At 39.9% G+C, this 17,659-nt stretch overlaps 1 protein-coding gene across 2 annotated transcripts in view; it reads right to left on the bottom strand.

Moving 5' to 3' along the window:
- The window catches only part of ESR1 (estrogen receptor 1), a 1,085,149-nt gene that overhangs the window by 196,378 nt on the left and 871,112 nt on the right, over positions 1–17,659 (bottom strand). The window lies entirely within an intron of this gene.

Raw genomic sequence — 17,659 nt, 5'->3', positions numbered from 1 at the left:
AGAGGAAGCAGAAATGAAGAGATCATTCATAAAGTCTAATTACTAGAGACTTTGTTACATCTGTCACTTGAAAGCACAATGACACATTGTTAAAATATTCTTTAGAAAAGGGACTTTTCATGCATTTGAGCTGATTCATATTTTTGATTCTGCCTCCTTCAGAACTGTTTATGATCACAACATTATGAGAGGTAATCCAATGCACCTGAAGTGCAGTAACTCAGATCACTATTTACACAACAGCATTTTTCTATAGCATGCTATTCTGTTAACCTTCTGATTGACAATCACTTCTCCAAGTGTGGTTAGCTGTAACAGAGGTAAAATTTGCAGCATCTAGATTTTTGGACCAAATAATGTCAGGAAAAAATTGATTTATCACCTCATATCTCTCATTTTCTTGTCTTTGGTTGTTTCTAGAGGTGTAGTTATGCAGCAGTAAAAACGTACCACCATGCTAATGTCTATGCCTGTTGGTGCCTGATTTTTTTTCCTTTGTTCTGTGCACTACTCTAAGAAATTGTATACCTAAGCAGCATAACTTAGATCATTATTGCTCTAACTCATAGCTAACTACCTGGTATATGTTTAGATAATTATTGATGCATTTAATTTAAATGGTATTTTTCAGATCACAAAACAAATGCTGAAAAAAAGCAGTGTTTGCTGAGGGGGGAAACACCCTATATGCCCCCTATGCAGGTGAAGATGCTATACTTCACATTTTGAATATAATCAAGACTGAGGTTCTTATAGAATGGAAAATAGGCTGGACCACTGCTATAAATGAATTCAGAGTAAAATTATTCTGCTGAGTCAGATTTAGCAAACTTAGTTTCAGGCACCTACTTGGCATTCATGAAAAATCTAAGACAACAGTTTCAGGCACCTACTATCTAGAAAAACAGCTAGTATGGACCACTGAACCATAAGTCTCATTAGAATGTTAACAAATGAGAATCAGTTCTGCATCACTTGTTGAAAGGAAACATGACTTAAACAGCCCACAGAATCACAGATCTCCTTATCATTCTAATAAAGACACACTGAATAGAAAGTCAACTCAGCCCCAATGTACACCAACACCATCAAAACAGAAGCAAAAACCAAGAATATATAAATCTCAGGTAAAAATAAAATATAAATCTGAGAATGATACATTGTAGTAAGCCAGTCACAAAAATGATAATAATTAATAAATAATTAAATAAAAAAAATAAAATGTAGACAGATAAAATAGCCACATATAATGGCAGTGATGAATAAAGTTACTCACTGGCATAACATAACACTGCAAGAATAGTAAGGAGTGCAGAAAATCAAATTCATTACCATGTGTATTCTCTTAGTGCATTGTATTATCCTTTAAGGGAAATTTATAGGCTGAGGTTTTATACATGCTAAAGTAATATACATACCATTAAACATTTTATCAACTTCTTGTGGAAGACCTTGAAGGTTGCATCAATATAAAAAGAGGCTACACATGCCTTCTCGCCCATGAATAACACAGAGTAGAGAACTACAGTTTAAATTAAAGAAACTCTGAAAATGTGAATAAAATACATCAAGATAAATATATACACAGGCAAAAAAGCTCAGAAACCACAACAGCAATGCACTTAATAATTGTAAATATCCTCCACTCACAACCATCTCAGAAGAATGTAGAAGTAGATTCCAAGATTTACAAGCATTCCAGTTCCATAAAATGCAAAGGAGACCAGGAAAGAAAAACCATAAGTTTTACTTTAACACATTTAGTTGTATAAAATCTCAACCCATAAGCCTCTGTTAAAGGATAAAATGCACTAGGAGAATTCTAATGATAATAAAATGCTATACTAAACAGGAAATAACTGCAACATATTTAAATAGTTACAAAATGTTTAAACAATTATAAACGCACTAAAGTAATTATAAAAGCATTTAAAGTGCCTGAAAACATTAAACAAGCTAATTATTAAAAGGATCTGCTTGAAATGGCACGGGGAAGGCAGAAGTAATTGAGTGAAGATAGAATTCCTATCCTGACAGAGGAAAGAGGTCTTTTCATAGCACATACAGGAATGTATGCTTCAGTTTGCCAAGATGGAATGGATTCAATTCATGCAGTAGCCTTCATCATGTGTGCATGCTTAAAACCATGTATGTGAAAGAAGGTATAGCAGATCCTCCTTTGTTGAGTGTGCACATCAGTTGCTGGAGGGGGGGTGGGGGTTGGTCACAGAGAAAAAATCCCTTTGTGGCTGCCTGGATGACAGTTGGCATGCATGGGGGGACAATTAGCCTAGAATATATTTGTTCTCATCACAAAATACTTTTCTTTCTTTTTATTCTAATCCCGTGAGTGGCACATACAAAAGAAAAAGGATTAAGGCCATATTTTGTGCCTACATGTTTTTCTGTAGTTTCTCCATTTGTTTTATTGGAAATGTTGCATTATTTCCTTAATATATATATCATGGCATTGGTAGCGTTATATAGCCATTTCCATTTTCTGGTTGAGGCAAAGCACTGAATATGGAGGAGTAGCCACATTTAAGCCTTTTAAAACCTTAAGAAAACATTACAATTAGTTAACTGATTCAGGTCAAGTTCTGCTATGAAACTGATTTCCGCAGTCCTGATGAGCAGAAGGAGTAGAAAATAATGCCTAAAACAGAGAAGGACAAACAAATTAAATGTCATTGTTTTCCATTGCATACCCCTGAACTTATATATCCCAACTCCATGGCCATGCCAATTTAAAGACAGGAGAAATCTACAAAAAGAAGTCAATCATTGTTGGTGCACACTTAGAAATCACTCCAATAATCATTTTCTAGGGAAAACTGTGATCAGGATTCGGTTTCTCAGCATTTTTTTCCTTTGGGCTATTGACACTCAAGGAATTTCACTTCAGTTACCTGTAGAGGAGCCTTCTGGTATATAAAAAGTCTTAAGAATAACTAAATACTGCAATAACAGTCTTATAAAAGGTCAGCTGTCACTCACAGATGAGCAGCTTCACAACTCAGGCAGAAAATGGGACAGCACTGCAGTTATCTGTTTGAACAAATGCAGAAAGATTGGCTTTTCAAGCTTACCATTCTGATATACATGAAAACATCACTTAAGGAAAAGACTATAGATGGAATTAATAGGAGTATGAAAAACAGGATATGTAACACTTTTATTAGGCACAGTAAAAAGTGCAAAATGTTACAGTGCTCCCATTGTAGATGAATGGACAGACAAGACCCCAGGAAACTACTTTATCTCTATGATGTAATATTATGGGGACATAGCTATATGTGGGATAAATAAACCTTGGCTAGAGAATGAAATCGCATCACTCCACTTTGAGGAATAAGAAATTAAAAAAACACAAATCAGTTTGATGCACCATCATTAGTACTACAGAGATTTTGTTTTAGTTTTGGTTATAGTTGTTTAAACCTCAGCTGGAGAAGCTCTCTTTCTCAACAAAAAATGTCAACAAGTATTTTAGATTACACCGTGCTACTGGGAAATTTCCTACACAGATAATCAAACATGGCACTCAAAGGAAAATATATGGGGTCAACGGAAATAATTTGCAGCTGTAACTAAACTGTATAGCTGGTGGAATGAACAGGGGTGAACTATTTCCTTACATGCATACAACATTCTATCACAATATTAGCTTCTATTATAGGAATTATGAATGTTTTGATGCGCTCTGTCTTCTGCCCTGGACCATGTTTGAAAGATATCTAGCTGGTAAAGCATGCAATTTATTAAAATTGTAATAAAAAGCCCACAGATTAACATTAAAATATTTGCTCTTCTAAAATGACCACAACATACATAGGGAGGTGCAAATCACTTGGTATGAGACATCCAATGCAGATTGTGCAACAGCCAGCAACTTTTGTCACTGCTGCCTACATACACATCACCTCTGCTGGTCAGTAGCTCTTGTACTTATGTTTCCTGGAGTTCACACAGAATGTAAGCTTGTTTGCTTTTGCTCTGTTTTGAACACTAAGATGTCTCTCTCTGTATTACTGGTTCCATAGTCAAGCTAGTGAGAGAGTGGAGTTATTACAGGTGATGAGAGCTACTAAGACAAGCATTTGTTAATGTGGTTTAATTGCAAACTGGGATTATTTTTAAGTATTTAATAGAAGTCATATTTGGGCAAAGCCATCTAACTATATTGACCACAGCTTAATAAGAAGAACCTAAATTCAAATAATTATATTTAGAATAAAGTATAATACATTTAGAATTATGCTGCAGTAAAGCTAATACGTGATTGACCAAGTAAAAGTAATATAAATAGTAATTAACAAAAATTTAAAACACGTTACAGTGCAAAGCATATAAATCTAACCACAATCAAATTTTAACAAGTGTAGCAAAATATATCCTTACATTCACTGCTGCAGTATTCTTAACAGATGAGATTCCCTGGCTTAGAAACCCAAATATCCAGCCAGTCTACCAAAGACTATTTGTTGCTTTTAAAAGGTACGCTGAACATCACCCAAACACTCCTTGCATAGCATAGGGCATAAAGGTTCAGGCCTACCATAATCAGAACTTCTTTGTTGTCAGTCTGAACATATCTTTCTACCATCAGTCTGTTTACCTGCATCCATTTTCTGCCAGTTGAATGCATTTTCATTCTCCAGTGACTACACACACCTGTTTGCTGACTTCTATTGCAGTTACAAATAAATGCCCCATTGGGTATTTTATTTTTTCTTACTTTTAATTGTGTTCCTTGGGGTTAATGTCATCCAGGAAGGGAGAATGCCAGTGTGAGAGACAGGTTCCCCATAAAGACGACTGACAAAATAAGTGTCCATTTTGTCTAGTAGCTTCTCATGACCATACATATTGTTCTACTTGTCAGGCATTCATTCCAAAAACCCTTCACAGTCGACTTTCTTCCCTTTCCTTGTATCTTGAGAACCAGCAACTTAAGCTTCTCACTAAAGATACAATGGAAGGCATCACCCGCCCTGAGGGTCAACCATTAGGGAACAAGGTGAAAAAGCTATGACCGGAATCTTTTGCTGTCCAGCCTCTGATAGGTGTTTCTCCCAAGGTCGTTACAAACCCAGAGGCTTGCCCAGCTGTGTTGTCAAATTTCTCTGCCGCCACCATGTTGGATGCTAGTGAGAGTCCAGCTGACAGCACATCCAAAGAGGCTTTGCAGGTGTCTGTCTCAGAAATATGGGGAAACCACAGCTTTTTGCTGGGGGTCCTAGGGGAGTTCCTCAAGTTTTGGTGGGTGAAGAAGTTCCTACTACAATTCTCGACTGCTGTCCTGGGTCTCAGCCTTCTCAGGTTTTGGAGGGGACATTCCCTTAAAAAAGAAACAAAAAATTAAACATGTTTCTTCTGCTCCTATGGCTCCACAAAGTGAGTGGCAGGCCTTCACTCAGGGGCTATTAATTGCTTTAATATCCTTAAAGCCTTCTCAAGGAGTTTTGGTTCTTGCTCCTCCTTGGTCCTCTACTCCTCTTAAAAGGTCTAGAAAACAATATTCTTCTAAAGATGCATTGGATTCTGATAATGAATCACTGACTTTTTCTACTCAGATTCTCTCTCCTTTAAACTATATGCCAGAGGAGGAAAACTGTATCAGTCCAGATGTTCCTTTTGAGGAAATTTTCTTTGGGACACATTCTCTAGGATGATGGATTTTTTAAGTGGGGTTGTGCTCAGGTATCTGATATCCATAAGAGGTACTATGAGTTGCTGCAGTTGGACTCTCCTAAACCTGTTTTGGTTGCTTTGCCGGATATTTTTTCCAGTGTCTCTCATGCTCCTGAATCTCTTCCCCCTGTTCTCAAGAAGCCTGACAGGTTTTATAGGGTGCCTGAGGATTGTTCTTTCCTATATAAATGTCCTGCTGATGACCCCTCTGTCATATCTGTAGCCTCTGATAGGCCATCTTAGTTGCTTCCTTCACTCAAATTATTGCCTTCTGACAAGGATAACAGAACTATGGAAAGGTTGGTTAAAAAGGTTTACACTTCTGCTACCCTAGCTTTTAGGGTTATTAATTATCAGACCCATATGTCTAGGTATGTGTTGGCTCTTCTTTCACAGGTCTGTCAACTTATTTCTGATTTTCCAGACTCTGAGGGTAAAACTTCTGTTCTTTCCTTGCTAGGGACTTCCTCTCAAGTCATTCATCATTCTATTAAATGTAGTTGGGATGCAGCAGATGCCTCTTCTAGGGTTGCTGTTTTTTGTTTACTGATAAGGAGGTATTCTTGGTTTTGGCTCCAGTGTCACCGTCTACCTGATGATATTAAAGTTAAGTTGATGGACGCTCCTCTGGATTCGAAACTTTTTTTGGGAGAAGCCACTGCTGGTTTGTTTAAGTCCCTTCAGGATAAGGGTAAAACCTTACAGGAGCTTAAACATGTGTTTGTTTCTCCTGTGCCTAAATCCCAGAAAAACTACCATGTTAAGCCTGCCTTTGTTTGCTGGCAATCCCATCCTTCTACTAAAGGTAGGAAGAGTTGCAAACAGGCTCCTCCTGCTAAGGCTACTCAGTTTTCAGGAACTCCGAAGCTTTCCTGTCTGGACAAACCAGGTGCTCTATGATTATCCATCCCTTCCCAGCCACATTCCTGTTTCTCTTCGCCTTTCTCTTTCTCTTACTGTTTGGCTTCAGATCACTCAGGATTCTTGGGTTTTGTCGATTATTCATCAGGGGTACTTCATAGTGTGGAAATCCTGTCCTTCTTTTATGGGCATTGCTCAGCCTCCTCTGGAACAATTTCCCCCTTTCCCAGAAGTTCTTCAAAATCTCTTGACTTGGAATACTATTCAAGAAGTGCGTGTGTCCCAAAGGGGGAAAGGGTTCTACTCCAGACTGTTTTGACTGCCCTGAAAAATGGCACTTGGAGACCTATTCCAGACCTCTCTCACCTAAACACTTTTCTAAAAGTGCCTTCCTTTTGGATGTTGTCCCTTCAGATTCTGTTTCCTGTCTTGCTCCCTCAGGCCTATATGGTGTCTCTGGATCTCATGTTGCTTAAGTTATATGATATATAGCAATATATGTGAAGTATAATGTTTGTTAATGTTAATTTAATACAAAACTAAACACTGAAATCCATGTGGAAAGAATTCAAACTGAGAAGCAAAATAAAATAAAAATTTCAGCTGCAATTGAACTGATCCAATAATTTATTAAAACAACAACCAAGATAAGCACTTTCATCTCAAACAAGAGACTTCATCAGATACACAGACAATCACATTTCCTCATTAAAATAATCTTACTAATTTCCTGTTCATCAATTAAGTATCTAAATGTTTAAACAAACACACTGTTAAATATTGTTTAAAAGTACAAGGCTCTATACAACGCTAAAAAAAAAAAAAAAAAAATAAAAAGCCTTGTACTTTTAAACAATATTTAATAGTCAGTTAAAGTAACAGTCCACCATCCATCAACATACTTCCCATACCAAGTAGACAGCACATATTTCAGCAGCATGAATAATGTCTGTGGCCCTGAGGTGGACCATTGCATATATATACAATTCTGGCTATTAAGCCATTAATGCTGACCACCACCAGATTGTTTGACACTCAATGCTGATAGGCCCAGTCAGCAGCATCTTGAACAAAGAGTCACTATGGAAACAGAGGGCGTGGATAAACACTTCATTCTCAGCACTCGAGAAACTTGCCTCCCTGATAGTTTTTTTTTTATTCAGACTTGGCAGTGCATTACTACTTTGATACTTTTTTGACAAATTGATCTGTAGGTATGGAAAACACTGTTAACATTCTGATCATGTGTGGCCAAGAAAACCCCTTGCTAAATTGTTCTCCCTCTTGCTCATATTCCATGCTGTGCATGACTTTGATTTCATATTTATGACTATAAGCAGTTTACCCATTGTAAAAACACATAATTACCGACCAAATGTCCCCCACTATATGAGAACTTTACAACTGCATCTCTCCAAGATGACTTTTATGTATCCTGTCATTGCTAAAACAGTTTCATAATGTGGTGTAAATATAAGGTATATAATTGTCAAATGGTTTACCCCAAAAGTAGTACAAGGCCAGGCTGAATGAGTTCCATGTGTGCTCTGAGTAATTGTGGATGGGTGTGTTTCTCTTTGGCTTAACAGTGGTACAAATACATTATCTTAGCAGTACTGTTCTCCATGAACATTTGTTCTGTAAGCCATGGAAGTATTGTCACATCTGTATGTGTGGTTAATTACCACAGTAGTTAAAAGTTTACATAAATAGAAAAAGTACAGCTGAAAAAGTTAGGAATTGCCTTGTTGAAGTTCATGTTTTGAAATATACACCTGTTGCAGGTTTCAAAATTGCCGCTCCACAAATTCTTATGTAGTGCGATAGGACTCGGTCGGTTCCCAACCCTTATATTACACAAATCTGGATGCTTGGATGTAATTATTATGCAAATGAGGTCTCAACATATTAGTATTTGTGAATCTCTCAATTTTTGCTTCACAGTCACTCAGCAAACTTCATGGTAAGGTCTAAGCAGTGTTATACACACACCTTGGGCACCTATGTGCAGCACTGCACATGTGCAGTTCAGCTTATGACTCTGGGGGATATCTGTAATTCCACATATGACATAATACAATTGGAATCAATGAAAGTCATACGTTACCAAAACATATACACAGACATTGGACTGCCACATTTCATGCCTCAAACTATAATGTTCAGTCATTCTCATGCACTACGTATATCAGGCTGTCCTACCACCAGTGGCAGAAATGAGCTGCATGAAAAGTGGCACACCTGAAAATGGTTGTGACCACGAATTGCGCGTGATGTTTCTCTGCAATGTTTCACCTACTGCAATATAGCATCTGTGGAAGATGGTAGTATGTGAGGGAAACTAATATTTTCTTCCAAATACTACAGCAGGACTACAGCCAAAGGCTGCTACAGGAGGGTTAATGAAGGTCCTCAGTACTAGTTTGAGGCCTGGAATAGTTGAAACCAAACAGTGATACACGTCACTGGAATCCCACCCATGGGTGAATAGTGCTGTTGTCCATATAGTGACTTAAGAAGGCATCATCTTGAAGTCATAGGCTAATGCGACGGTGAGATTAGAGCTCAACCACCCTTGACTTATCCCAACATACAGTCTGCAAGTGTGTGACAAACACATCTCTAACACACTCCTGTTTCTCTTTCCACAGCTCCAGAAGCTATTGCAGAGACTAAGCATCTGCATAGGAGAAGGAGCTAACACCTTAAAGAGCACAGGGGTGAATATACCTTTTAAATATAGTAGACATGTGAATAACAGCAATCTGGTCAGTTAGTATAGCTGCAGTTTGACCGAGAATGGATTTTCTACAGTAGGGACACTTCTGTGCTAAGTACCATAGTTCATAAGTAGTAGCAGTATAAAGAGATGATGCTATTACTCTGTGTGTGAATGCAAGCTTTTTTGTGGAATTACATACGTAGCTCAATATGTTGAGGATGTCCTTTCAGAGTATGTCTCTTGATGCCAATATGCATCAGCAGCTGGTTTATATAGTGAAGGGGGTCATTGACAGGAGGCTGGATCTCAACATTGGAGAGTTGGAGAATTTCTTCCAGTGACTCCTTGAGTCACATTTGTACCCCTAATCATCTCCACCATCTGAGTCAGGACCAGAATTCAGGTGCCTGGGCTCCCACTCACTGCTCACAGAGCCACCTGCCTGAACCCTCTTATCTTCCTCATTCTTCACCAACTTACCTTCTTTTTATATATATATATATATAAATGTATGGCTCCCTATTGAACTGCCGGTACTCAAAAGTGCTGAAAAGCACCCCACAAAAAAAGACAGAAAAAATAGATGAAGAGCAGATCTTGAAAATCGCTCTTCTACTTAAAACTTCTTTTAGCAGGGGGGCAAGCCCCCCCATGCACCTCCACCCACCTATACTTTTATATATATATATATATCATCATCATCATCATCTTCTTCCGGCTGTTCCCTGTTCCCATTAGGGGTCGCCACAGCAGATCACCCATTTCCATTTCTTCCTGTCCTCTGCATCTTGCTCTGTCACACCAATCACCTGCATGTCCTCTCTCACCACATCCATAAACCTTATCTTAGGCCTTCCTCTTTTCCTGTTGCCTGGTAGCTTCATCCTTAGCATCTTTTTCCCAATATACTCAGCATCCCTCCTCAGCACATGTCCAAACCAACGTAATCGTGCCTCTCTGGCTTTGTCTCCAAATCTTCCAACCTGGGCTGACCCTCTAATATACTAATCCTGTCCACCCTCATCACACCCAGTGCAAATCTTAACATCTTTAATTCTACCACATCCAGCTCAAACTCCTGCCTTTTTGTCAATGCCACTGTCTCCAACCCATATAACATAGCTGGGCTCACTACCCTCTTGTAGACCTTCCCTTTCACTCTTACAGGTACTCGTCTGTCACAAATCACTCCTGACACTCTTCTCCACCCACTCCATCCTGCCTGTACTCTCTTCTTCACCTCTCTTCCACACTCACCATTACTCTGAACTATTGACCCCAAGTATTTAAACTCATCCACCTTCGCCACCTCTACTCCTTGCATCCTCACTATTCCTCTATCCTCCCTCTCATTCACACACATATATTCTGTCTTAGTCCTGCTGACCTTCATTCCTGTTCTCTCTAGAGCATATCTCCATCTCTCTAGGGTCTCCTCCACCTGTTCCCTACTCTCACTACAGATCACAATGTCATCTGCAAACATCATAGTCCACGGGGACTCCTGTCTGATCTCGTCTGCCAACCTGTCCATCACCATTGCAAATAAGAAAGGGCTCAGAGCTGATCCTTGATGTAACCCCACCTCCACCTTAAACGCATCCATCACTCCCACCGCAGACCTCACCGCTGTCACACTACCCTCGTACATATCCTGTACCACTCTTACATACTTTTCTGACACTCCTGACTTCCACATACAATACCACAACTCCTCTCTAGGTACCCTGTCATATGTTTTCTAAGTCTACAAAAACACAATGCAACTCCTTCTGACATTTTCTGTACTTCTCCATCAACACTCTCAGAGCAAAGATCACATCTGTAGTGCTCTTTCCCAGCATGAAACCATACTGCTGATCACTAATCATGACGTCCCTTCTTAACCTTGCTTCCACTACTCTTTCTCATAACTTCATGCTGTGACTGATCAATTTAACCCCTCTGTAGTTACTACAACTCTGCACATCATCCTTATTCTTAAAAATCGGTACCAAAACACTTTTTCTCCATTCCTCAGGCATCCTCTCACTTTCCAAGATTTCATTAAACAATCTGGTTAAAAACTCCACTGCCATTTCACCTAAACACCTCCATGCTTCCACAGGTATGTCATCTGGGCCAACAGCCTTTCCATTCTTCATTCTCTTCATAGCTATCCTTACTTCCTCCTTGCTAATCCATTGTACTTCATGATTCACTATCCCTACATCATCCAGCCTTCTCTCCCTCTCATTCTCTTCATTCATCAACCCCTCAAAGTACTCTTTCCTTCTCCTCAACACACTCTCCTCGCTTGTGAGTATGTATATATATATATATATATATATATATATATATATATATATATACCTACTCCAAGATTGCCATAACTCATACAAAAGTGAATATTCTGAGAAATGGCATCTTGGACTTGGTATATGGAAGTCCATTCTTTCAGCCATTCAATCTCTGCATTTCAAATGGTTACGAAGATGGCTACTTGACCAACAAAAAGGAAACTTTCCCCATCTTCCTGACCTCCATCCTGCTCATTGCTCAGGTTTTCACCTTATGTTCTACCTCTGCTTGCTTCCCATATTCATTGCTTTCTAATGTTCCCATTTCCAACCTTTAATTTTCTCAAAAAAAAAACACAAAACAAAAGTAGATGAGCACACATGAATCATTATCCCCAAGGCTTCTACATGTATACTTATTTTCTTTTTGCTACCTTGATCTCAGGAACACTCAGAGCATCATCTAGGCCCATGTACTATGAATGAGCATTGCTTGTGCTTTACTTTCCCTGCGGCCACAACATAGTCCTTTGCATGGTTCCTAAGGAACCAGCTGCAACTGCAAGATGCATATTTAATGAACTCACTTCCTCATGCTCTGTCTATGGAATGGTGGTGTAGGCCCCCTGGCCACTTTTGAAATGCTTACTAAGACTAGCCTTAACCCTGTCTCTGCTCTAAACCCTGATGTGCAGCTAACCTTATAAAAGCACTTTGCATAAGACACTCACTATTCAGTCAACTTTGAGCTGAGTGTGTGGTGGGGTTGTGGGTAGTACACTAGAAAATTAAATTTGTTTTCTTTATTCAATGTACTGTGTGTGGCTGCTTAGTGGTGTCAGTATAACGAGTGGTCAATATCCTTTGGTCAATGTTGATATATAGATATATATATCAAAGGTAGTGTAGGGGGCATGGAGAAAAGATGTGAAGCAAAACAAAAAATATTTTTTCAGGGGTGCAAACACTTTGCACACTCCCCAACCCCTGTGCTACTTAAATATACCAACTTGGGAATTGCACTTAAGTGGGGAAAGGGTACATCCAAACAGCAGTGCTGAAAAGTTAATTTTCAGTCTCTTCAGCCAATATTTCAAGTGCTCAAACCTTTGATCATTCAAGCACTTGAAGGTAACTCGTGTGTGTGTGTGTGTGTGTGTGTGTGTGTGTGTGTGTGTGTGTGTGTGTGTGTGTGTGTGTGTGTGTGTGTATTGACCTTCTGAAAGGGAAATAAAACAAAAAAAAAAAACAACAAAACACAAAACAATGTTTTTGCAGTGGGGCAAGCCCCCCTGCACACCCCCCACTACTTAATTTATTCCAACTCCGAGATCACACTACAGCACAGAAAGGGAAATCTCCAGTTCTGCGCTGTATGCCGATCCCCATTCAGAAGGTCGAGCTTCTTGAATTTCTAGCATATGGTCGCGACCATATGCATTTTGAGATTTCAGCCATTCGACCTTGTGAAGGGGAACCATATATATGGAGATATATATATATATATATATATATATATATATATATATATATATATATATATATATGGGTCCCTATCAGATCATCGAAATTTCAATTCACCTAACTGTCATTTCGTCTAAACTTCATTACATTGACAAGCATTTGCCCCCGTCCCCAATGTTGTGCGACCCTGGAGTTGATATATATAGTTAGGGGGTGGGGCACAGCCCCACATTGGGGGTGTGGGGTCAAGCCCCCACCTAAAATGCTTGTCGATGTAATGAAGTTTAGACGAAATGACAGTTAGGTGAATTGAAATTTATTTATCTGATAGGGACATATATATATATATATATATATATATATATATATATATATATATATATATATATATATATATATATAAATATACAAGCATACACACGTACACACACACACACAAACACACACACACACACACACACACACACATACACACACACACACACACACACACACACACACACACACACACACACACACACACACACACACACACACACACACACACACACATACATGTGTATATTTAAGAAACAACCCACAACTGGGTAAAGGTATCACATGATTAACCAACGGCTAGCATGGTTTAATCACGAGGATGAAATTGTTTACCTTTCTTAAATAATGTTTTTGAATAACAGCTCTGTAGTGTTCTTCTGTGTTCTTCCACATTTGCTGATGTACTGCACATGCATATAGGAGTCAGGTTCCCATTATTGCACAGTACATTAGTGCAGAGAAAGCAATGGTGAAAAGAGAATTTCCACTGCTGGGTTTTTTGTTGTTTTTTGTTTTTTTTTACAGGATGCAAGAAACCTGGACCAAGCTCAACATAATGGGATGACAAAAGTCCAAAATGGGGGACAAATTTTAAATATTGCTGTTATACATTTAAAAAACAAAAATATAGACAATATGTAAGAATACAGACAACTGAGAGTTGCTAGAGTCTGCCGAGGTTTTAGGAGCTACAGTGGATAATAGAAGAAAAATCAGGTAAGTTTCTATTTCTTTAGTTGTGAAGAATGTACCTGATTTTTATTTTTTTTTCTTTTATTTTGCTGTCCTATAAGCATTTCCCAGAAGAAAATATAGGACACTCAATATATGTCAATGTCTGGACTTTTTTTATTGGTATATGCTCAATTTACAACAGGCACTGTGGTTGGGCTGTCCAATCTGAATACACATTTTTGAATGGAAATGAGCCATTATTGTAAAAATAACTTTATACACTGATGGCTCATTGTCATTCAAAAACATTGGACAGACCAACCAGGGTGCTTGTAAACTGAGCATATACCAATAGAAAAAAATCTGGTGGTTAAAGTACCACTGAGCAGCCATACTTTCAGACTTCATATTCTTCAGACAATGCACACTGTCACAAATACTGTAATTCTAGCAGATTTCTTAAGTTTATAACTGGAACATTTACAATCTCTCCCTAGTTTGGAGCATTTGTCCTCTGTAACTTAAGGCTTTGTCTGCATTTCTTGAGCTAAGAAGTTGAGAAGTATTTACAGAGGGCATACTAAATATAAGAAAATCCAGGTACGTTCTGCGAAACTAAAGAAAAGTACCTGTCTCATGTACACGGACAACCCTCTCCTCCTCCAAACAGGTTCAAATATATGTGAGAGATGCAACTATTTAGCCAAACTGGAGGCTGAGCTCTCTCATCTCAAAACTGGTGTAACCAGTCAGGAGGAGAAGGTAACCTCACACAACACAATTCCAGTATCACATAGTCCCACCACATCAGCGAACCAAACACATAAATACACAAAACATACTGAGGCTCTAAATAAAATCTACCTAAGCAACAGAGACCTCCAAAGCAGACATCCAAGCAAACGCTACCTCAAAACAAAACACACACAACACATAACCCACAAAGTCAGTGTGCCAAGCAGCCACAGCCCTTAAGGCTGAATAACACACCTGATACTCTTGTTATAGGTGACTCTATTGTCAGACACACTGGCGTCCGCTCACCAGGCTGAATAAAGAGAAGGTCACAGTGAGCTGCCTGTTGGGTGCTAGGATCCGACACATAACACAAACACTCAGGTCACTCCAAAGCAAATACAAATATGACTCAGTCATTGTACATGCTGGTGTGAATGACCTGAGACGTACCTGCCTGGACTACATGAAAAGAGACATAGAGGAGCTCTATGATCATGTAGCCCAGGCTGGTATGACCCTGACCTTGAGCAGCATCTTACCCTCACCTAGAATGATGCCACAGTGCAAAGACAAAATGATCGATTTTAACAATTGGCTAAAATTTTGGTGTCATTCAAAGGGGATCCAGTGTCTGTCAGCCTGGGATGACATGCTCGACAAGCCACGTTGCTTCGCTAGGGGCTTGCACCTGTCACCACTGGGCTTTTGGATATTGGCAAAGGCTCTTGCCACCCCATAGTGCCTTTTTGGGCAAGGCTCAAAAGTCAAACCCACCCCCATAGACAGCACAAGGAACAAGAAACTAAGGGTAATGCTGCTAAACGCCAGAAGTCTTAACCTCAAGATGCACGCACTCGAAGCTCTCCTCAGTATGGAGAACATCGATATCTGTGCAGTGACACAAACCTGGTTCAAGGCTCCAGAGAGCACCCCAGCACTACCAGGCTATACCTCATATCATGCTTTTCGGCCCCAAAACCCGGACTGAACCACAAAAGGAGGGGGAGTTTCCATATTTATCAAGGATATCCACACCTCCAGGTTAGTGGCATTGCACAAAGTATCGGAGCCCATCCATGTGCAACTAACAGTGGGCAAGACTGCTTTTCAGTTTATAGCATCCTACAGACCACCCTCTCAAAGTCAGGAATCCCATTTGGCTTTCCTGAAAACATTGGAGAACATGAAGATCTCTCCGAACACCATTATATTGGGTGACTTCAACTACCCAAACATTGACTGGAAGCACTACTCAAGCCCCAGCACCTTAGCCCAAAGATTCCTGGAAATTATAAACTCAAATGCTATGGAACAACTAGTCACCACTCCCACAAGAGGGGACAACATACTAAACCTGATCATTACCAACATGGGGACTCTATGCTCCACACCAGAAGTATATCCCTCATTGGTAAGATCAGACCATAAATTAATTTCACTGGATGTCCACATCCCGACCCCACCCCAGCCCAGAAAACCACAGTGAAAACTTCTCAAAGCGAACTTCTCACTTCTCAAAACCGAAGTGGAATCCTTCAAGCCCGCAGGGCCAGTGGAAACTACAGCCCAAACTGCAGAATCCTATATAAATGCATTCTACGGACATCTCCAGGAATGCATGGATCATGCTATCCCAAACAAAACCAAGACCCATCCAAAGGCAGGCGTCCAGTCTGGTGGACCCCTACATAAATAAACTGCACAACAGAAGGAGGAAGCTACTACATGATAGAGCAAAATCCCTAATAGGGAATGCATCTCTGATCAGTACTAGCAAAAAATTACGATCCCTCATAAAATCCTCCAAGGCCAGTTTCGAGAAAAATTGCACAGGACACCAAAGACAATCATAAGGCTTTTTTCAGTTATGTTAGAAACCTGGGATGCAACTCCCAGACTTGTTCTGAGTTGATTCTAAATGACAAAAAATACACTGAACCCACAGACATCGCCAATATCCTGGCAGACAGGTTCAGTGCAAACTTCTCCACCCCTCCCCCAAAGAAGTATCTATCCCAGCAGAGGGCTGCCTCCCAAACATCTCAGATGCTCAGGTGAAGGCTGCCCTCTCAAAGCAAAAACACTGCTTCCATGGGACCAGATGGCATCCCAGGTTGCGTCCTACATGAACTACAAGAGGAACTAATCCCTCACCCAAAGACTCCCTATGCTGTGGAACAAAATCCTGGTACATGTGAGGCAGAGCACCTCGCTGGCCTTGTTCAAGAGAAATCTTGACCAATGGATGGGAGATCGCAGATATACCCCAGGGATTACCTCAGTGTCACTGCTCGACAGAGGCACAGCAAAATAATGGGTATAGTTCCCCATACTAAAGGGGTGGCGTAAGCCACAAAACGATGGGCTAGGCTTGTAAATGCCCTCGGGCAGATAGCCTAGTATGAACCTATGAACCTAAATAAAACAGCTATACAATCTCAGCCTCACTACAGGATATGTGCCCACAGAATGGCGTACAGCAACAGTGGTCCCACTCCACAAAGGTGGAGCCTCTACGGACCCTGGAAACTATCACCCCATAAGCCTGACTAGCTTAGTCTGCAAGGCTATGGAGAGGATCATCATGGAGCTCATAAACAAAGACATTGGGGACCTACAGACACTAGATCCTATCCAGTTCGGCTTTGTCAAGGGCAGATCCTGCCTTTTGAACCTGGTTGACTTCTTTGAAACAGTCACCAAAGCCATAGATGAAGGGAAGGTAGTCCACACAGCCTATCTGGACCTTGCAAAGGCATTTGACACTATATACCCCACTGGCATCATAGATAAGCTATCCAGCTTAAATATAAACCCCTATGTCACAAGATGGGTCACAAACTGGCTCAAAGACAGAACCCACAGAGTGAGAGTTGTTGGAGCCATGTCAGACTCGAAACCGGTCACA

Source organism: Protopterus annectens, chromosome 1.part0, assembly GCF_019279795.1.
Source record: "Protopterus annectens isolate FY-2018-M chromosome 1.part0, PAN1.0, whole genome shotgun sequence".
Taxonomy (NCBI): domain Eukaryota; kingdom Metazoa; phylum Chordata; order Ceratodontiformes; family Protopteridae; genus Protopterus; species Protopterus annectens.
This window is presented reverse-complemented; position numbering and strand designations above follow the sequence as displayed.